This window comes from Protopterus annectens, chromosome 10.part0 (genome assembly GCF_019279795.1).
Source record: "Protopterus annectens isolate FY-2018-M chromosome 10.part0, PAN1.0, whole genome shotgun sequence".
Taxonomy (NCBI): Eukaryota; Metazoa; Chordata; order Ceratodontiformes; family Protopteridae; genus Protopterus; species Protopterus annectens.
In genome coordinates, this window is record NC_056744.1 from 1,827,813,671 (window position 1) to 1,827,833,382 (window position 19,712).

The window sequence follows — 19,712 nt, forward strand, 5'->3', positions numbered from 1 at the left end:
ATATGTTTGAATCCTATTACATTTAATTTGCATAATCTGCAGTCATAAGTGAGTCACTCAACTACCTTTTGCTCATAGCTCACCCTTTAAAAATAGTATTTTGATCTCTGTAGGCCGAACCAAAAAGCTAATTGAAATGAATGCGTATATAAAGGCTAGCTACTTAGCTTCCAGGGAATAAAATTATATTTTTTTCAGATATCTGACAAACAGCCTTGTGAAGAAAAATGCCTGTGAATGCTAGAAATACAGTATTACTGTACTCCAGGTCATAACACACTATCAGGTATTACAATACTTATAGGTTCATATGTATACACTAGTTTGACAACCAGCAGGGCCTATATAAGCGTAGCCCTGCAAACTAACTCAATTGTTTTCAAATATATCACGGGCATTTATTAGAAGAGGCTATGTTAGTTAGGAAGTTTCTAGGGGTCATTTGGGTGGCTGTTAGCTTGGGCATTGCTATTGACCTCTGTCTATCAAAAACATGGGGGCCAGATCCAGCATGGCAAATTTCTGATTTCCCAGCCATTGGTGAGGGTTATGCTTAAATAGGGTTAGGAATGGTCTCTGCTTCACATGGATGAGGAGACTGTACCACACCATGGGGATCCTCTGACACACATATTCATCTTGCCAACATGTCTTATTTAAGGCACAAACAAACTTTAAATCCTTTGATCTACAGGTTCTGATTCTGTTTGCTTTGCAGATGTGCAAAAGGTCCATCAGAGTTGGATATGAGGATGCCTTGTATACAAGGCATAAATCGCCTCTCGGCAACCTGTAGGAGACATAGAGACAGAGCGTTAAGGTGATCCATATAGAACAATGTGTGTATAACTTGGATTCTTCTGGTAAGGAATGTATATGAGCATTCCAACTGCTGATAAAACAATGGACTTCAACAGAACCTTTCAAAACTGTTACAAAATCTCTTAAATAATTATAAAGATCATGTGTTCCAATCATTAACCTGATTGTCTTAAAGGCAAATCATATCAATAAACCATAAAATAACTATGGACACAATATAATATAATATACTGTTATAAAACCAGTCCCCTTTTCTTTAATATGGGTACAACAGAAGTGTGTTCATTAATACCTAGTATTATTGAGATGCTTAACCTATGTTGTCACTTTAGTTCATGTTATTCTACTTTATTTTCCCAAAAAACACCTTTCTCATCTTTTTTAACCTTTTCAACAATGCCAAAAAGAAACCTGCTACCCTGATCACAGTATTTATTGTGTTTAAATTTCAACTGTTGCATATGTCTGGTCAGATACACACTGAAAGGGGCATTATATTCAATGATGGGTCTGATAAGGGCAAAATAAAGTGGCACCAGAATTTTTTGAATCTGGATGCCATGCTCTTTCTAATAAGTTGGGTGCCATAGAATGATTTTCTTATTACCTTGGTTTTCTGTTGGTCAAAGGTCAGATCCTGAACTACCGGTTCAATTCTTAGAGTTGTCTTATCAATGGAGCAATTATCCTGGGTGGTAGTTTCCCTAAAAGGCACTCTAATGCATTTCTTGGCATTGAGTTTTAATCCGTGACTTTGGTGAAGCTTGAGCTGAATTTGTCAGCCAGCAAATTCTCTATGCCAGTCTGATCAGTGAAGGTGGCACTGTTGACCACCAGTTCAGCACAGTGATATGTGCTGCCTTTGAGGTTTCAGACATAGCTGTAGAAGGTCTTCTGGCTGTCTTTAGCCTGTGAGGCTATCTTGACCTCATAATTGGCCTTGTTGGACTGAATTACTCCTCTTAGTTTCTTGTTTAGTTTAATTAGAGAGCTCCTATCATTATGGGAGTTGCTCTTCCTGACTTTAGCCATGACTTTGTTCCTTTTGTTAGCTACCATAGTGAGTAAGGATTTCACCAGTATGAGTGTTTTGAGAGTTTGTTTTGGATTCACTTCTAGTAGGTACATCAGCTTCTATACTCAAAGCTACACAACATAATAAGTTGTCAAAGTGCTCCCAAGTCACAGCACATGAAGAGGTACTATTATACTCCAAGTCACACCAAACCATGACGTGCTGAACTACTCCGAAGTACAGAGCTCTATGAGGTATTACAGCACTTCAAGTCACAGAGTAAGGTGAAGTATTACAGTACTCCAGGTCACAGTATGCCATGAGGTATTATACTGGTACAAGTCACAGAGTACCATGAAATATTACAGTACTCCAGGTCACATCATACCATGAGGTATTATACTGGTACAAGTCACAGAGTACAGTGAAATATTATGGTACTCCAGGTCATGTCAAGTCATGTGGCATTATACTGGTCCAAGTCACAGAGCGCCATGAAGTATTGCAGTACTCCAGGTCACATCACACCATGAGGTATGATATTGGTACAAGTCACAGAGTACCATGAAATATTACCGTACTCCAGGTCATGCAATGACATGAGGCATTATTCTGGTTCAAGTTACAAAGTACCATGAAATATTACAATACTCCGGGTCACATTACATCATGAGGAATTATACTGGTACAAGTCACAGAATACCATGAAATATTACAGTACTCTAGGCCATATTATGTCATGAAGTATTATACTGGTCCAAGTCACAGAGTACCATGAAATATTACAGTACACCAGGTCACATCACACCATGAGATATTATACTGGTACAAGTCACAGAGTACAGTGAAATATTACAATACTCCAGGTCATGCCAAGCCATGAGGCATTATCCTGGTCCAAGACAAATCCAACTCCAAAGAATGTCAAAACTTGTATTAACAATGATGAAGGATTTTATCCAAAATCTTTGTTATAATAAATGTTTAGACATTCTTTGGAGTTGGATTTGTCTTGTATTATACTGGTCCAAGTCAGTGTACCATGAAATATTACAGTACTCCAGGTCACATCATGCCATGAGGTATTATACTGGTCCAATTCAGTGTACTATGAAATATTACAGTACTCCAGGTCACATTACGTCATGAGGTATTATACTGGTACAAGTCACAGACTACTATAGCAATAACCCACGCCTGGGTGTGGGTAATGCGGGATTTACCCACGGTTGGTGTGGTTTGGTCCCGAGGACGAAGCCCGAGGGACCAAACAAAGACAACCGTGGGTAAATCCCATTACCCAGAAGTGGGTTATTGCTATTATACTATGACATTATTTAAGAAAAGAAATAATTACTTTTCTTAAATAATAGCTGTGGCCAAAAGCAATGGAGAAAGCAAGATCTCCGTTGCTTTTTACTGTTTCACTATGTTAAATGGGCTTTTTTTAAACCTGTGTCGCTATGTTAAACTCTTTTAACATAGCGAGACAGTGTTAAAAGAGACTTATACTAATGGAAAAAGTCTGGGCGACCGGTCCTTTTTCCATTAGTATAAGTCGATTTACAATGTGCACGCTGGCCAATCAGCATGCACGTTTTGGAATATTAATGGGGGGTCATGGTATAATGTGAAATATTACAGTACTCCAGGTCATGCCAAACCATGAAGTATTTTTCTGGTCCAAGACAAATCCAACTCCAAAGAACGTCAAAACTTGTATTAACACTGATGAAGGATTTTATCCAAAAGCTTTGTTAAAATAAAAGTTTTGACGTTCTTTAGAGTTGGATTTGTCTTGTATTATACTGGTCCAGTTCAGTGTACCATGAAATATTACAGTACTCCAGGTCACATTACGTCGTGAGGTGTTATACTGGTACAAGTCACATAGTACCATGAAATATTACAGTACTCCAAGTCATGATACACCATGAGGTATTATACTGGTCCAAGTCACAGTGTACCATGAAATATTACAGTACTCCTGGTCACATCACACCATGAGGTATTATACTGGTCCAAGTCACAGTGTACCATGAAATATTACAGTACTCCAGGTCATGCCAGGCCATGAGGTATTATACGGATCCAAGTCACAGAGTACCATGAAATATTACAGTACTCTCAGTCATATCAAGTCATGTGGTATTATAGTGGTCCAAGCCACAAAATACCGTGAAATATTACAGTACCCCAGGTCCTGCCAAGTCATATGGTATTATACTGGCTCAAGTCACAGAGTACCATGAAATATTACAGTGCTCCAGGTCCTGCCAAGTCATATAGTATTATACTGGTTCAAGTCACAGAGTACCGTGAAATATTACAGTACTCCAGGTCCTGCCAAGTCATATGGTATTATACTGGTTCAAGTCACAGAGTACTGTCAAATATTACAGTGTTTCCTTCCAAGTCATGTGGTACTATACTGGTTCAAGTCACAGAGTACTGTAAAATATTACAGTACTCCAGGTCCTGCCAAGTCATGGGGTATTGTACTAGTTCAAGTCACAGAGCACTGTGAAATATTACAGTACTCCAGGTCCTGCTAAGTCATATGGTATTATACTGGTTCAAGTCACAGAGTACTGTCAAATATTACAGTGTTTCCTTCCAAGTCATGTGGTATTATACTGGTTCAAGTCACAGAGTACTGTAAAATATTACAGTACTCCAGGTCCTGCCAAGTCATGTGGTATTATACTGGTTCAAGTCACAGAGTACGGTGAATTATTACAGTACTCCAGGTCCTGCCAAGTCATGGGGTATTGTACTGGTTCAAGTCACAGAGCACTGTGAAATGTTACAGTACTCCAGGTCCTGCCAAGTCATGTGGTATTATACTGGTTCAATTCACAGAGTACTGTGAAATATTACAGTGCTCATATGCTTATATTTCATCAACATCTATGTAATCCACTACACAGTCATTAAGTATGACTGAACACCTCACTGTTTGAGAATTCATCGCTTTCCTTCTGAGCTTTAGGAGTCAGAGACGCCCATGCATATGATACGCCCTAGTGCTTCTGCTTTCAAATGATGTGAATGCAGTAACTCTAGTTACATAACATCAGCTGTACATTCTGTCCTCTCTAAATCCCCCTGTCTAGGTGATCACTACTGGGAGGACATTTTCTAATTCTGCTCCCAAATGTGGGGATGGTTTACCTGCTTCACTTTATATTATTAAGGTGTTATATGAATTCAGAAACAAGTCTATAGCTTATAACACTTCCCCTCCTAAGTGTAATTAAGACCTGACCCAGCCTTAGCAGAATCTCACTGGTTCACCAACACCTCTTTCCCAGTGTTCTTCAAGCTTAGCTGTGACCCAGTTATAATTTATTTCAGCCACTTGCCAGATTTGTCACTTTTGAAACCTATTCACTATAGTGTGAAACTCTTTCTACCTGCTTTCTACATAAATCACACCTCTCAACTTTCCAGAATTTTGCAGAATGCCCAGATTTTTGGTTCATATTTTTGGTCTGTTTCTCATAAAATTTATGGTTTTCTGGCAAATCAGTGGGATGATCTGAGAATGACGTCACTAAATAATGACATATATTTGAGTTTCAGACTTCATATCCTTCAGAAAAAATACATGCTATGATAAATCTTGTTATTCTATCAACTTTCTAAGTTTATATGTGCAATATTTAAAATCCGTCCCTATTTTTGGGACCTTTGTCCCCCCATTATGTCAGGCTTTGTCCAGATTTATTGTGCTAGGAGGTTAAGAGTTATGGCTACATTTATTTATTTATTTATGTAGATTTGGTTTACTGGGGTTGAAACAATACAAATGTTCCAAGTATAACAAATATTTAAACAAAGGTAATGCCAAAAGAAATACTCTTTTGAGAAAAGCATGATGTGTAATTTGTTGAAAACACAAACTCAGATGTAAATAAGTATACGAAAGAGCATGTGAAAGTACATATTTACACAAGGCAGAACCAGCCATCGTATAGAGGAGAATGCAGGTTGCAAAGGTGTGTTAAGAGAGGAATTAAATGCTAAGAAAATTAAATGCTGAGAAAACAAATTGTTGGTTAAGTGATATGACCCGCATTCTGTCATTTGCATTTATATTGTTGTACCAGAAACTGTTTGATGCAAGGGCAGAGGACTTATAGCCTGAGCAGTGTAGCTTGGCCGAAGGGGTTTAGAGTGTAGGACCACCTGAGATCTGCCTCATGAGGTTGTATGTTGGGGTGGCTGCTCTGAGTGTCATTATGAAAGGCATACCCCACAACCTCTTATCACAAGAAACCTGCACAAAGCCAAAAATAATAGGTGAGGAAAGCCCAAAATCAGGGACTACTCCCACAGACTTATAAAGTTCCTAGAATAACAAGGCTTGTTTTAGCACACATTTTCTGAAAGATGTGAAATCTCTTAAACATAAATGTATGTCCTTATCAGTGATTTTCATCTTTAGTGACTTTCCAGAAAAAAATTTATGAAGAGCAGACTAAGTATGTAAGGTAAAATTCTGGACATTCTGTAAAAATGTGGACAGTTGAGAGGTATAGTCACAGGTGATAGGGGTATGTTGGCGGAGTAGCTTAAAAGTAGAGAGCGTAATATAAGGTTTGCATTAGATTTCACAGGTAACTACTTAACCTTCAACAGTGAGATTGTGACATTCGTTTTAGGGAGAGTTTGTGATAAATCAGCAGATTTTGATTGATGGGATCAGTAAAACTGCAGTATTTTTTTTTTTTGAGATTATAGCAAAAAAGGTGAGCCGTATTCCGCAAGGTAAGCAGGACCTTTTCATACGGCAGCCCTAGCAGGTGGTTATAAAAAGGTGAGCCATATTCCGCAAGGTAAGCAGGACCTTTTCATACGGCAGCCCTAGCAGGTGGTTATAAAAAGGTAAGCCGTATTCTGCAGGGTAAGCAGGACCTTTTCATACGGCAGCCCTAGCAGGTGGTTATAAAAAGGTAAGCCGTATTCCGCAAGGTAAGCAGGACCTTTTCATACGGCAGCCCTAGCAGGTGGTTATAAAAAGGTAAGCCATATTCTGCAGGGTAAGCAGGACCTTTTCATACGGCAGCCCTAGCAGGTGGTTATAAAAAGGTAAGCCGTATTCTGCAGGGTAAGCAGGACCTTTTCATACGGCAGCCCTAGCAGGTGGTTATAAAAAGGTAAGCCATATTCTGCAGGGTAAGCAGGACCTTTTCATACGGCAGCCCTAGCAGGTGGTTATAAAAAGGTAAGCCATATTCTGCAGGGTAAGCAGGACCTTTTCATACGGCAGCCCTAGCAGGTGGTTATAAAAAGGTAAGCCATATTCCGCAAGGTAAGCAGGACCTTTTCATACGGCAGCCCTAGCAGGTGGTTATAAAAAGGTGAGCCATATTCTGCAGGGTAAGCAGGACCTTTTCATACGGCAGCCCTAGCAGGTGGTTATAAAAAGGTAAGCCATATTCTGCAGGGTAAGCAGGACCTTTTCATACGGCAGCCCTAGCAGGTGGTTATAAAAAGGTGAGCCATATTCTGCAGGGTAAGCAGGACCTTTTCATACGGCAGCCCTAGCAGGTGGTTATAAAAAGGTAAGCCGTATTCTGCAGGGTAAGCAGGACCTTTTCATACGGCAGCCCTAGAAGGTGGTTATAAAAGGTGAGCCATATTCCGCAAGGTAAGCAGGACCTTTTCATACGGCAGCCCTAGCAGGTGGTTATAAAAAGGTAAGCCATATTCTGCAGGGTAAGCAGGACCTTTTCATCGGCAGCCCTAGCAGGTGGTTATAAAAGGTAAGCCATATTCTGCAGGGTAAGCAGGACCTTTTCATACGGCAGCCCTAGCAGGTGGTTATAAAAGGTAAGCCATATTCTGCAGGTAAGCAGGACCTTTTCATACGGCAGCCCTAGCAGGTGGTTATAAAAGGTAAGCCATATTCTGCAGGGTAAGCAGGACCTTTTCATCACGGCAGCCCTAGCAGGTGGTTATAAAAGGTAAGCCATATTCTGCAGGGTAAGCAGGACCTTTTCATACGGCAGCCCTAGCAGGTGGTTATAAAAAGGTAAGCCATATTCTGCAGGGTAAGCAGGACCTTTTCATACGGCAGCCCTAGCAGGTGGTTATAAAAGGTAAGCCATATTCTGCAGGGTAAGCAGGACCTTTTCATACGGCAGCCCTAGCAGGTGGTTATAAAAAGGTAAGCCATATTCTGCAGGGTAAGCAGGACCTTTTCATCGGCAGCCCTAGCAGGTGGTTATAAAAGGTAAGCCATATTCTGCAGGGTAAGCAGGACCTTTTCATCACGGCAGCCCTAGCAGGTGGTTATAAAAGGTAAGCCATATTCTGCAGGGTAAGCAGGACCTTTTCATCGGCAGCCCTAGCAGGTGGTTATAAAAGGTAAGCCATATTCTGCAGGGTAAGCAGGACCTTTTCATACGGCAGCCCTAGCAGGTGGTTATAAAAGGTAAGCCATATTCTGCAGGGTAAGCAGGACCTTTTCATACGGCAGCCCTAGCAGGTGGTTATAAAAAGGTAAGCCATATTCTGCAGGGTAAGCAGGACCTTTTCATACGGCAGCCCTAGCAGGTGGTTATAAAAGGTAAGCCATATTCTGCAGGGTAAGCAGGACCTTTTCATCACAGCCCTAGCAGGTGGTTATAAAAGGTAAGCCATATTCTGCAGGGTAAGCAGGACCTTTTCATCACGGCAGCCCTAGCAGGTGGTTATAAAAAGGTAAGCCATATTCTGCAGGGTAAGCAGGACCTTTTCATCACGGCAGCCCTAGCAGGTGGTTATAAAAGGTAAGCCATATTCTGCAGGGTAAGCAGGACCTTTTCATACGGCAGCCCTAGCAGGTGGTTATAAAAGGTAAGCCATATTCTGCAGGGTAAGCAGGACCTTTTCATACGGCAGCCCTAGCAGGTGGTTATAAAAAGGTAAGCCATATTCTGCAGGGTAAGCAGGACCTTTTCATACGGCAGCCCTAGCAGGTGGTTATAAAAGGTCCATATTCTGCAGGGTAAGCAGGACCTTTTCATACGGCAGCCCTAGCAGGTGGTTATAAAAGGTAAGCCATATTCTGCAGGGTAAGCAGGACCTTTTCATACGGCAGCCCTAGCAGGTGGTTATAAAAGGTAAGCCATATTCTGCAGGGTAAGCAGGACCTTTTCATACGGCAGCCCTAGCAGGTGGTTATAAAAGGTAAGCCATATTCTGCAGGGTAAGCAGGACCTTTTCATCACGGCAGCCCTAGCAGGTGGTTATAAAAGGTAAGCCATATTCTGCAGGTAAGCAGGACCTTTTCATCGGCAGCCCTAGCAGGTGGTTATAAAAGGTAAGCCATATTCTGCAGGGTAAGCAGGACCTTTTCATCACGGCAGCCCTAGCAGGTGGTTATAAAAAGGTAAGCCATATTCTGCAGGTAAGCAGGACCTTTTCATCACGGCAGCCCTAGCAGGTGGTTATAAAAAGGTAAGCCATATTCTGCAGGGTAAGCAGGACCTTTTCATCGGCAGCCCTAGCAGGTGGTTATAAAAGGTAAGCCATATTCTGCAGGGTAAGCAGGACCTTTTCATACACGGCAGCCCTAGCAGGTGGTTATAAAAGGTAAGCCATATTCTGCAGGGTAAGCAGGACCTTTTCATCGGCAGCCCTAGCAGGTGGTTATAAAAGGTAAGCCATATTCTGCAGGGTAAGCAGGACCTTTTCATACGGCAGCCCTAGCAGGTGGTTATAAAAGGTAAGCCATATTCTGCAGGGTAAGCAGGACCTTTTCATACGGCAGCCCTAGCAGGTGGTTATAAAAAGGTAAGCCATATTCTGCAGGGTAAGCAGGACCTTTTCATCGGCAGCCCTAGCAGGTGGTTATAAAAGGTAAGCCATATTCTGCAGGGTAAGCAGGACCTTTTCATACGGCAGCCCTAGCAGGTGGTTATAAAAGGTAAGCCATATTCTGCAGGGTAAGCAGGACCTTTTCATACGGCAGCCCTAGCAGGTGGTTATAAAAAGGTAAGCCATATTCTGCAGGGTAAGCAGGACCTTTTCATACGGCAGCCCTAGCAGGTGGTTATAGAAAGGTAAGCCATATTCTGCAGGGTAAGCAGGACCTTTTCATACGGCAGCCCTAGCAGGTGGTTATAAAAAGGTGAGCCATATTCTGCAGGGTAAGCAGGACCTTTTCATACGGCAGCCCTAGCAGGTGGTTATAAAAAGGTAAGCCATATTCTGCAGGGTAAGCAGGACCTTTTCATCACGGCAGCCCTAGCAGGTGGTTATAAAAAGGTAAGCCATATTCTGCAGGGTAAGCAGGACCTTTTCATACGGCAGCCCTAGCAGGTGGTTATAAAAAGGTAAGCCATATTCTGCAGGGTAAGCAGGACCTTTTCATCACGGCAGCCCTAGCAGGTGGTTATAAAAGGTAAGCCATATTCTGCAGGGTAAGCAGGACCTTTTCATACGGCAGCCCTAGCAGGTGGTTATAAAAGGTGAGCCATATTCTGCAGGGTAAGCAGGACCTTTTCACGGCAGCCCTAGCAGGTGGTTATAAAAGGTAAGCCATATTCTGCAGGGTAAGCAGGACCTTTTCATACGGCAGCCCTAGCAGGTGGTTATAAAAGGTAAGCCATATTCTGCAGGGTAAGCAGGACCTTTTCATACGGCAGCCCTAGCAGGTGGTTATAAAAGGTAAGCCATATTCTGCAAGGTAAGCAGGACCTTTTCATCGGCAGCCCTAGCAGGTGGTTATAAAAGGTAAGCCATATTCTGCAGGGTAAGCAGGACCTTTTCATCGGCAGCCCTAGCAGGTGGTTATAAAAGGTAAGCCATATTCTGCAGGGTAAGCAGGACCTTTTCATCACGGCAGCCCTAGCAGGTGGTTATAAAAGGTAAGCCATATTCTGCAGGGTAAGCAGGACCTTTTCATACGGCAGCCCTAGCAGGTGGTTATAAAAGGTAAGCCATATTCTGCAGGGTAAGCAGGACCTTTTCATCGGCAGCCCTAGCAGGTGGTTATAAAAGGTAAGCCATATTCTGCAGGGTAAGCAGGACCTTTTCATACGGCAGCCCTAGCAGGTGGTTATAAAAGGTAAGCCATATTCTGCAGGGTAAGCAGGACCTTTTCATCACGGCAGCCCTAGCAGGTGGTTATAAAAAGGGTAGCTATATTCTGCTGGGTAAGCTGGACATTTTCATACGGCAGCCCTAGCAGGTGGTTATAAAAAGGTAAGCCATATTCTGCAAGGTAAGCAGGACCTTTTCATACGGCAGCCCTAGCAGGTGGTTATAAAAGGTAAGCCATATTCCGCAGGGTAAGCACGACCTTTTCATCACGGCAGCCCTAGCAGGTGGTTATAAAAGGTAAGCCATATTCTGCAAGGTAAGCAGGACCTTTTCATACGGCAGCCCTAACAGGTGGTTATAAAAGGTAAGCCATATTCTGCAGGGTAAGCAGGACCTTTTCATACGGCAGCCCTAGCAGGTGGTTATAAAAAGGTAAGCCATATTCTGCAAGGTAAGCAGGACCTTTTCATACGGCAGCCCTAGCAGGTGGTTATAAAAAGGTAAGCCATATTCTGCAGGGTAAGCAGGACCTTTTCATACGGCAGCCCTAGCAGGTGGTTATAAAAGGTAAGCCATATTCTGCAAGGTAAGCAGGACCTTTTCATACGGCAGCCCTAGCAGGTGGTTATAAAAGGTAAGCCATATTCTGCAGGGTAAGCAGGACCTTTTCATCGGCAGCCCTAGCAGGTGGTTATAAAAGGTAAGCCATATTCTGCAGGGTAAGCAGGACCTTTTCATCGGCAGCCCTAGCAGGTGGTTATAAAAGGTAAGCCATATTCTGCAGGGTAAGCAGGACCTTTTCATACGGCAGCCCTAGCAGGTGGTTATAAAAGGTAAGCCATATTCTGCAGGGTAAGCAGGACCTTTTCATACGGCAGCCCTAGCAGGTGGTTATAAAAAGGTAAGCCATATTCTGCAGGGTAAGCAGGACCTTTTCATACGGCAGCCCTAGCAGGTGGTTATAAAAGGTAAGCCATATTCTGCAGGGTAAGCAGGACCTTTTCATCGGCAGCCCTAGCAGGTGGTTATAAAAAGGTAAGCCATATTCTGCAGGGTAAGCAGGACCTTTTCATCGGCAGCCCTAGCAGGTGGTTATAAAAGGTAAGCCATATTCTGCAGGGTAAGCAGGACCTTTTCATCGGCAGCCCTAGCAGGTGGTTATAAAAGGTAAGCCATATTCTGCAGGGTAAGCAGGACCTTTTCATACGGCAGCCCTAGCAGGTGGTTATAAAAGGTAAGCCATATTCTGCAGGGTAAGCAGGACCTTTTCATACGGCAGCCCTAGCAGGTGGTTATAAAAGGTAAGCCATATTCTGCAGGGTAAGCAGGACCTTTTCATCGGCAGCCCTAGCAGGTGGTTATAAAAGGTAAGCCATATTCTGCAGGGTAAGCAGGACCTTTTCATCACGGCAGCCCTAGCAGGTGGTTATAAAAGGTAAGCCATATTCTGCAGGGTAAGCAGGACCTTTTCATCACGGCAGCCCTAGCAGGTGGTTATAAAAGGTAAGCCATATTCTGCAGGGTAAGCAGGACCTTTTCATACGGCAGCCCTAGCAGGTGGTTATAAAAAGGTAAGCCATATTCTGCAGGGTAAGCAGGACCTTTTCATACGGCAGCCCTAGAAGGTGGTTATAAAAGGTAAGCCATATTCTGCAGGGTAAGCAGGACCTTTTCATCACGGCAGCCCTAGCAGGTGGTTATAAAAGGTAAGCCATATTCTGCAGGGTAAGCAGGACCTTTCATCGGCAGCCCTAGCAGGTGGTTATAAAAGGTAAGCCATATTCTGCAGGGTAAGCAGGACCTTTTCATCGGCAGCCCTAGCAGGTGGTTATAAAAAGGTAAGCCATATTCTGCAGGGTAAGCAGGACCTTTTCATACGGCAGCCCTAGCAGGTGGTTATAAAAAGGTGAGCCATATTCTGCAGGGTAAGCAGGACCTTTTCATACGGCAGCCCTAGCAGGTGGTTATAAAAAGGTAAGCCATATTCTGCAGGGTAAGCAGGACCTTTTCATACGGCAGCCCTAGCAGGTGGTTATAAAAAGGTAAGCCATATTCTGCAGGGTAAGCAGGACCTTTTCATACGGCAGCCCTAGCAGGTGGTTATAAAAAGGTAAGCCATATTCTGCAGGTAAGCAGGACCTTTTCATACGGCAGCCCTAGCAGGTGGTTATAAAAAGGTAAGCCATATTCTGCAGGGTAAGCAGGACCTTTTCATACGGCAGCCCTAGCAGGTGGTTATAAAAGGTAAGCCATATTCTGCAGGGTAAGCAGGACCTTTTCATCACGGCAGCCCTAGCAGGTGGTTATAAAAGGTAAGCCATATTCTGCAGGGTAAGCAGGACCTTTTCATCATGGCAGCCCTAGCAGGTGGTTATAAAAGGTAAGCCATATTCTGCAGGGTAAGCAGGACCTTTCATCACGGCAGCCCTAGCAGGTGGTTATAAAAGGTAAGCCATATTCTGCAGGGTAAGCAGGACCTTTTCATCGGCAGCCCTAGCAGGTGGTTATAAAAGGTAAGCCATATTCTGCAGGGTAAGCAGGACCTTTTCATCACGGCAGCCCTAGCAGGTGGTTATAAAAAGGTAAGCCATATTCTGCAGGGTAAGCAGGACCTTTTCATCACGGCAGCCCTAGCAGGTGGTTATAAAAGGTAAGCCATATTCTGCAGGGTAAGCAGGACCTTTTCATCGGCAGCCCTAGCAGGTGGTTATAAAAGGTAAGCCATATTCTGCAGGGTAAGCAGGACCTTTTCATCACGGCAGCCCTAGCAGGTGGTTATAAAAGGTAAGCCATATTCTGCAGGGTAAGCAGGACCTTTTCATACGGCAGCCCTAGCAGGTGGTTATAAAAGGTAAGCCATATTCTGCAGGGTAAGCAGGACCTTTTCATACGGCAGCCCTAGCAGGTGGTTATAAAAGGTAAGCCATATTCTGCAGGGTAAGCAGGACCTTTTCATCGGCAGCCCTAGCAGGTGGTTATAAAAGGTAAGCCATATTCTGCAGGGTAAGCAGGACCTTTTCATCACGGCAGCCCTAGCAGGTGGTTATAAAAAGGTAAGCCATATTCTGCAGGGTAAGCAGGACCTTTTCATCACGGCAGCCCTAGCAGGTGGTTATAAAAGGTAAGCCATATTCTGCAGGGTAAGCAGGACCTTTTCATACGGCAGCCCTAGCAGGTGGTTATAAAAAGGTAAGCCATATTCTGCAGGGTAAGCAGGACCTTTTCATCACGGCAGCCCTAGCAGGTGGTTATAAAAGGTAAGCCATATTCTGCAGGGTAAGCAGGACCTTTTCATCGGCAGCCCTAGCAGGTGGTTATAAAAGGTAAGCCATATTCTGCAGGGTAAGCAGGACCTTTTCATACGGCAGCCCTAGCAGGTGGTTATAAAAGGTAAGCCATATTCTGCAGGGTAAGCAGGACCTTTTCATCGGCAGCCCTAGCAGGTGGTTATAAAAGGTAAGCCATATTCTGCAGGGTAAGCAGGACCTTTTCATCACGGCAGCCCTAGCAGGTGGTTATAAAAGGTAAGCCATATTCTGCAGGGTAAGCAGGACCTTTTCATCGGCAGCCCTAGCAGGTGGTTATAAAAGGTAAGCCATATTCTGCAGGGTAAGCAGGACCTTTTCATACGGCAGCCCTAGCAGGTGGTTATAAAAAGGTAAGCCATATTCTGCAGGGTAAGCAGGACCTTTTCATCGGCAGCCCTAGCAGGTGGTTATAAAAAGGTAAGCCATATTCTGCAGGGTAAGCAGGACCTTTTCATCACGGCAGCCCTAGCAGGTGGTTATAAAAGGTAAGCCATATTCTGCAGGGTAAGCAGGACCTTTTCATACGGCAGCCCTAGCAGGTGGTTATAAAAGGTAAGCCATATTCTGCAGGGTAAGCAGGACCTTTTCATCGGCAGCCCTAGCAGGTGGTTATAAAAGGTAAGCCATATTCTGCAGGGTAAGCAGGACCTTTTCATACGGCAGCCCTAGCAGGTGGTTATAAAAGGTAAGCCATATTCTGCAGGGTAAGCAGGACCTTTTCATCACGGCAGCCCTAGCAGGTGGTTATAAAAGGTAAGCCATATTCTGCAGGGTAAGCAGGACCTTTTCATCACGGCAGCCCTAGCAGGTGGTTATAAAAGGTAAGCCATATTCTGCAGGGTAAGCAGGACCTTTTCATCGGCAGCCCTAGCAGGTGGTTATAAAAAGGTAAGCCATATTCTGCAGGGTAAGCAGGACCTTTTCATACGGCAGCCCTAGCAGGTGGTTATAAAAGGTAAGCCATATTCTGCAGGGTAAGCAGGACCTTTTCATCACGGCAGCCCTAGCAGGTGGTTATAAAAGGTAAGCCATATTCTGCAGGGTAAGCAGGACCTTTTCATACGGCAGCCTAGCAGGTGGTTATAAAAGGTAAGCCATATTCTGCAGGGTAAGCAGGACCTTTTCATCACGGCAGCCCTAGCAGGTGGTTATAAAAAGGTAAGCCATATTCTGCAGGGTAAGCAGGACCTTTTCATCGGCAGCCCTAGCAGGTGGTTATAAAAGGTAAGCCATATTCTGCAGGGTAAGCAGGACCTTTTCATCGGCAGCCCTAGCAGGTGGTTATAAAAGGTAAGCCATATTCTGCAGGGTAAGCAGGACCTTTTCATCGGCAGCCCTAGCAGGTGGTTATAAAAGGTAAGCCATATTCTGCAGGGTAAGCAGGACCTTTTCATACGGCAGCCCTAGCAGGTGGTTATAAAAGGTAAGCCATATTCTGCAGGGTAAGCAGGACCTTTTCATCGGCAGCCCTAGCAGGTGGTTATAAAAAGGTAAGCCATATTCTGCAGGGTAAGCAGGACCTTTTCATACGGCAGCCCTAGCAGGTGGTTATAAAAAGGTAAGCCATATTCTGCAGGGTAAGCAGGACCTTTTCATACGGCAGCCCTAGCAGGTGGTTATAAAAGGTAAGCCATATTCTGCAGGGTAAGCAGGACCTTTTCATCGGCAGCCCTAGCAGGTGGTTATAAAAAGGTAAGCCATATTCTGCAGGGTAAGCAGGACCTTTTCATCGGCAGCCCTAGCAGGTGGTTATAAAAGGTAAGCCATATTCTGCAGGGTAAGCAGGACCTTTTCATACGGCAGCCCTAGCAGGTGGTTATAAAAGGTAAGCCATATTCTGCAGGGTAAGCAGGACCTTTTCATACGGCAGCCCTAGCAGGTGGTTATAAAAGGTAAGCCATATTCTGCAGGGTAAGCAGGACCTTTTCATACGGCAGCCCTAGCAGGTGGTTATAAAAGGTAAGCCATATTCTGCAGGACCTTTTCATCTGGCAGCCCTAGCAGGTGGTTATAAAAGGTAAGCCATATTCTGCAGGGTAAGCAGGACCTTTTCATACGGCAGCCCTAGCAGGTGGTTATAAAAGGTAAGCCATATTCTGCAGGGTAAGCAGGACCTTTTCATACGGCAGCCCTAGCAGGTGGTTATAAAAAGGTAAGCCATATTCTGCAGGGTAAGCAGGACCTTTTCATCGGCAGCCCTAGCAGGTGGTTATAAAAAGGTAAGCCATATTCTGCAGGGTAAGCAGGACCTTTTCATCACGGCAGCCCTAGCAGGTGGTTATAAAAGGTAAGCCATATTCTGCAGGGTAAGCAGGACCTTTTCATCACGGCAGCCCTAGCAGGTGGTTATAAAAGGTAAGCCATATTCTGCAGGGTAAGCAGGACCTTTTCATCGGCAGCCCTAGCAGGTGGTTATAAAAGGTAAGCCATATTCTGCAGGGTAAGCAGGACCTTTTCATACGGCAGCCCTAGCAGGTGGTTATAAAAGGTAAGCCATATTCTGCAGGGTAAGCAGGACCTTTTCATCGGCAGCCCTAGCAGGTGGTTATAAAAGGTAAGCCATATTCTGCAGGGTAAGCAGGACCTTTTCATCGGCAGCCCTAGCAGGTGGTTATAAAAGGTAAGCCATATTCTGCAGGGTAAGCAGGACCTTTTCATCGGCAGCCCTAGCAGGTGGTTATAAAAGGTAAGCCATATTCTGCAGGGTAAGCAGGACCTTTTCATCACGGCAGCCCTAGCAGGTGGTTATAAAAGGTAAGCCATATTCTGCAGGGTAAGCAGGACCTTTTCATCGGCAGCCCTAGCAGGTGGTTATAAAAAGGTAAGCCATATTCTGCAGGGTAAGCAGGACCTTTTCATCACGGCAGCCCTAGCAGGTGGTTATAAAAGGTAAGCCATATTCTGCAGGGTAAGCAGGACCTTTTCATCGGCAGCCCTAGCAGGTGGTTATAAAAGGTAAGCCATATTCTGCAGGGTAAGCAGGACCTTTTCATACGGCAGCCCTAGCAGGTGGTTATAAAAAGCCATATTCTGCAGGGTAAGCAGGACCTTTTCATCGCAGCCCTAGCAGGTGGTTATAAAAGGTAAGCCATATTCTGCAGGGTAAGCAGGACCTTTTCATACGGCAGCCCTAGCAGGTGGTTATAAAAGGTAAGCCATATTCTGCAGGGTAAGCAGGACCTTTTCATACGGCAGCCCTAGCAGGTGGTTATAAAAGGTAAGCCATATTCTGCAGGGTAAGCAGGACCTTTTCATACGGCAGCCCTAGCAGGTGGTTATAAAAAGGTAAGCCATATTCTGCAGGGTAAGCAGGACCTTTTCATACGGCAGCCCTAGCAGGTGGTTATAAAAGGTAAGCCATATTCTGCAGGGTAAGCAGGACCTTTTCATACGGCAGCCCTAGCAGGTGGTTATAAAAGGTAAGCCATATTCTGCAGGGTAAGCAGGACCTTTTCATCACGGCAGCCCTAGCAGGTGGTTATAAAAGGTAAGCCATATTCTGCAGGGTAAGCAGGACCTTTTCATCGGCAGCCCTAGCAGGTGGTTATAAAAGGTAAGCCATATTCTGCAGGGTAAGCAGGACCTTTTCATCGGCAGCCCTAGCAGGTGGTTATAAAAGGTAAGCCATATTCTGCAGGGTAAGCAGGACCTTTTCATCGGCAGCCCTAGCAGGTGGTTATAAAAGGTAAGCCATATTCTGCAGGGTAAGCAGGACCTTTTCATACGGCAGCCCTAGCAGGTGGTTATAAAAGGTAAGCCATATTCTGCAGGGTAAGCAGGACCTTTTCATCGGCAGCCCTAGCAGGTGGTTATAAAAGGTAAGCCATATTCTGCAGGGTAAGCAGGACCTTTTCATACGGCAGCCCTAGCAGGTGGTTATAAAAGGTAAGCCATATTCTGCAGGGTAAGCAGGACCTTTTCATCGGCAGCCCTAGCAGGTGGTTATAAAAGGTAAGCCATATTCTGCAGGGTAAGCAGGACCTTTTCATCGGCAGCCCTAGCAGGTGGTTATAAAAGGTAAGCCATATTCTGCAGGGTACACGGCAGCCCTAGCAGGTGGTTATAAAAGGTAAGCCATATTCTGCAGGGTAAGCAGGACCTTTTCATCGGCAGCCCTAGCAGGTGGTTATAAAAAGGTAAGCCATATTCTGCAGGGTAAGCAGGACCTTTTCATCGGCAGCCCTAGCAGGTGGTTATAAAAGGTAAGCCATATTCTGCAGGGTAAGCAGGACCTTTTCATCACGGCAGCCCTAGCAGGTGGTTATAAAAGGTAAGCCATATTCTGCAGGGTAAGCAGGACCTTTTCATACGGCAGCCCTAGCAGGTGGTTATAAAAGGTAAGCCATATTCTGCAGGGTAAGCAGGACCTTTTCATCGGCAGCCCTAGCAGGTGGTTATAAAAGGTAAGCCATATTCTGCAGGGTAAGCAGGACCTTTTCATACGGCAGCCCTAGCAGGTGGTTATAAAAGGTAAGCCATATTCTGCAGGGTAAGCAGGACCTTTTCATCGGCAGCCCTAGCAGGTGGTTATAAAAGGTAAGCCATATTCTGCAGGGTAAGCAGGACCTTTTCATACGGCAGCCCTAGCAGGTGGTTATAAAAGGTAAGCCATATTCTGCAGGGTAAGCAGGACCTTTCATACGGCAGCCCTAGCAGGTGGTTATAAAAGGTAAGCCATATTCTGCAGGGTAAGCAGGACCTTTTCATACGGCAGCCCTAGCAGGTGGTTATAAAAGGTAAGCCATATTCTGCAGGGTAAGCAGGACCTTTTCATCGGCAGCCCTAGCAGGTGGTTATAAAAAGGTAAGCCATATTCTGCAGGGTAAGCAGGACCTTTTCATCGGCAGCCCTAGCAGGTGGTTATAAAAAGGTAAGCCATATTCTGCAGGGTAAGCAGGACCTTTTCATACGGCAGCCCTAGCAGGTGGTTATAAAAGGTAAGCCATATTCTGCAGGGTAAGCAGGACCTTTTCATCACGGCAGCCCTAGCAGGTGGTTATAAAAGGTAAGCCATATTCTGCAGGAGTAAGCAGGACCTTTTCATCGGCAGCCCTAGCAGGTGGTTATAAAAGGTAAGCCATATTCTGCAGGGTAAGCAGGACCTTTTCATCGGCAGCCCTAGCAGGTGGTTATAAAAGGTAAGCCATATTCTGCAGGGTAAGCAGGACCTTTTCATCGGCAGCCCTAGCAGGTGGTTATAAAAGGTAAGCCATATTCTGCAGGGTAAGCAGGACCTTTTCATCACGGCAGCCCTAGCAGGTGGTTATAAAAGGTAAGCCATATTCTGCAGGGTAAGCAGGACCTTTTCATCGGCAGCCCTAGCACGTGGGTATAAAAAGCTAAGCCATATTCTGCAGGGTAGGCAGGACCTTTTCATCGGCAGCCCTAGCAGGTGGTTATAAAAAGGTAAGCCATATTCTGCAGGGTAAGCAGGACCTTTTCATCACGGCAGCCCTAGCAGGTGGTTATAAAAGGTAAGCCATATTCTGCAGGGTAAGCAGGACCTTTTCATCACGGCAGCCCTAGCAGGT

The 19,712-nt window shown here is 44.7% G+C and overlaps 1 protein-coding gene across 1 annotated transcript in view; it reads left to right on the forward strand.

Annotated features, from left to right (window-relative positions):
• The window catches only part of LOC122814071 (cytospin-B-like), an 804,690-nt gene that overhangs the window by 566,291 nt on the left and 218,687 nt on the right, over window positions 1–19,712 (forward strand). The window lies entirely within an intron of this gene.